Source organism: Scyliorhinus torazame, chromosome 26 (assembly GCF_047496885.1).
Source record: "Scyliorhinus torazame isolate Kashiwa2021f chromosome 26, sScyTor2.1, whole genome shotgun sequence".
Classification (NCBI taxonomy): Eukaryota; Metazoa; Chordata; class Chondrichthyes; order Carcharhiniformes; family Scyliorhinidae; genus Scyliorhinus; species Scyliorhinus torazame.
This window is the reverse complement of record NC_092732.1, coordinates 19,729,484-19,732,285: the sequence shown is the minus strand read 5'-3', so window position 1 is coordinate 19,732,285 and position 2,802 is coordinate 19,729,484. Positions and strand designations below refer to the sequence as shown.

The following is a 2,802-nucleotide window of genomic DNA, read 5'->3' as shown; positions in this document are numbered from 1 at the left end:
TGCAGGGCGGGATACGGAGGGTCACACCACTTTTATTGAATTACCTTTGTGTCATCGCTTTATAAGTACGAGTCCATGTGTCCACGTGTACTTATATGACCAAGATATCTCATACACCTTACTCTTTCTATCTTTATGTTTCTGAATTGGCAACCCTATCAGTATTTAGAATACACGTGACTGGCGGGAGATAGTGGGATGAGGATGGAATCTGTGTGTCCTCGGGCTGGCATGGATAACGTGGCCAAATGGCCTCCATTTGTACCGTGACTTTTCGATGATTTAAGACGTCATTTTGACTTTCCAATGATGAAATTGAAACCAATTTCCATTTGCCACCTTCTCCCTCGATTCTACTTTGAACGTGTGACCACTCTTCAGCTATCGCGACAATTGAATTATCTTCAGATTTGTATAAGCACTACTTTTGTAGATTAATGACCTACATACGTGTGACGCTGTGTATTTTAATGATCAACCGGCAGAGTTTGAAGTGTGTTTCAAGAGTCTGGGAACATATGTAGACCAGAAGCTAAGCTTCACAGAGAACAGCGGCAGCATATTTAAAATTGCTTTTAATTAGAAACTAAAAGTGTTTGAAATGAATCAAAATGCTTCAGAGAAGGTATAAAAAGTTCTGGCAGATATTATTTGAACGGTTAACATGCCAGTCTGGTATGGTTACCTCAGTGTGAACAGCAACGGTAAGCTAGCGAGAATTGTCAACACTTCAGGTAAAACCGTTGGTCGACAGCACACGCAACTCAATAATTTGTTTCCCAAGTTGCTCAGAGGAATGTTCAGACCATCACCGGTAGACCCTCTCACTCTTTGAGCCGATGCTTTATAATGTTGCGTGGGACAATCGGCTCCAGAGGTATTTTGTTCCCAGTACCATGAACACTCAATAACATAATTATAATTTAACTTGCTGTTTTTCATATATATTTAGTGAATTGTGTTCTGCGTGTGTGGTATGAATGCATGAAATATATTGGCAAAAGAATGAATGGTGGCATACAAGCAATATTTATAGTTTTTACTGCTATACTGGATGTGAAACCAAATACAATTGTACACTTTTGCATGGGAAATTAAACGCTATTATTATTATTCCTCCAAATCATTCGCAATATCGCAACGCCATTTCCAGCAAGCAACTGGCCATTTGTCCCCTCTAATCCTGCCGCACTATCTAAATTCACATTAACAGTTAGAATGCTGTTACGTGTTAATTTCAATCACCAAGATATTGGTTGGGAAATTTCTGGGAGATTGATATTGAAAGAGTTTCTTTATATCGGGAGGTGTCTTTGTTGTGACTCAGTGTAACAAAGTATCTGTTCATCCGGAGTAATCAGAATGGAGATATAAATTGGAATATACAGACAGAACAAGACAAAAGTCCAGCGAGACGATGGACTGAATTCCTACTAATTAGCTCAGAACTCGTCCTGACAAAACGAGGAAATCTACCACTTGGAGAGAGAATAGTTCCAAATGCAACCCTTCTTTCTAAACATACTCTACATCTTCCATCTCTGACATGTTGGTTTCAATCAATACTTCCTGGGACAAGGAAAAATGGAATCATGGGAAATTTCATACGTCACTCTCCAGATCTGTCTCTGACTGTTCAGGGCCTGTTTACACCGTCTGGCTCAACAGTGTGAATGGAACTTACCCGTTTGTCGCTCTTTCCGCCCCTGTCTTTGTGTTGTCTCGCTCAAACTGAAACTGAACAAGGACAAGAAGTATTAATGAAGTGTTAGGTCATCCAAATCCTGGACCAGGTCCCAGAAATAGCTGAGAAAACAATTAATTGTACAGCAGTTTTAGATTCATCTTCAAATATCGAACAGAATGTCAACATGAAGCATTGAAGTCAGAGTCGGGTTTGAACTGGACTTCACACAATACTAAACACAAAGAGAGTGTCCGTGATGTAGTTTGCAAATGTCTCAGTCACTTACTTTTCATTTTGGCTTTTGTTGTCCCATTTTCCTGAAAGGAGGAACTATAATTAGCAAAATAAAATCAGGAGAAGATAATAACATTGGATACGCAATCATGGCAATGTCCCTCATGAACAGGATTCCTCACCTGATCTGCCGCCTTTACAAATCCAAATGGGAAGTAGAATCAACAAGAGAACCAGAACCGCCAGGACAGCGATGAAAGCGGGAAGGGCCCAACGGCACCATCCTGCAGAGACAACACAATTAAAATCTGCTTCTCTGTCTCATCCTTATCGCCTGGTATTCTCAGTTGGGAAACGGAACTCAGTTAAAAAATCGAAACCTGAACCTTGGGAGGGAAAGGGGGAAAGTAAACCCCGGGAAACAGATAGCGACACCTGAAATGGAATCAAAGAATTTACAGTGCAGAAGGAGGCCATTCGGCCCATCGAGATTGCATCTGCCCTTGGAAAGAGCAGCCTTCAGCTTATCCCTTTAACCCAGTTACCCCACCTAACCGTTTTGGACACGATGGACAATTTAGCATGGCCAATCCACCTAACCTGAACATCTTTGGACTGTGGGAGGAAACCGGAGCACCCGGAGGAAACCCACGCAGACACGGGGAGAACGTGCAGACTCCACACAGACAGTGGCCCAAGCCGGGAATCGAAACTGGAACCGTGGAGCTGTGAAGCAACAGTGCTAACCACTGTGCTACTGTGCCGCCTTTTGATTTCGTTCTGTTGAAGTGTTTTGAAAAAGTAACTATGTTAAAGGTGTTGGAAATATCTCCAAATAAGAAAATGGCTAGAGTGTTCGAGTGCACAACGTTAGACCATGG

General features: G+C 41.9%; 1 long non-coding RNA gene across 1 annotated transcript; it reads right to left on the bottom strand.

Annotated features, from left to right (window-relative positions):
• Positions 1-1,683: 1,683 nt before the first annotated feature.
• On the bottom strand, positions 1,684-2,175 carry LOC140403064 (uncharacterized). Its single transcript, XR_011938238.1, has 3 exons — positions 2,104-2,175; positions 1,974-2,004; positions 1,684-1,737 (listed from the first exon to the last, which is right to left on the bottom strand). It is a non-coding gene; the product is annotated as an uncharacterized lncRNA (long non-coding RNA).
• Between the last annotated feature and the right edge of the window lie 627 nt (positions 2,176-2,802).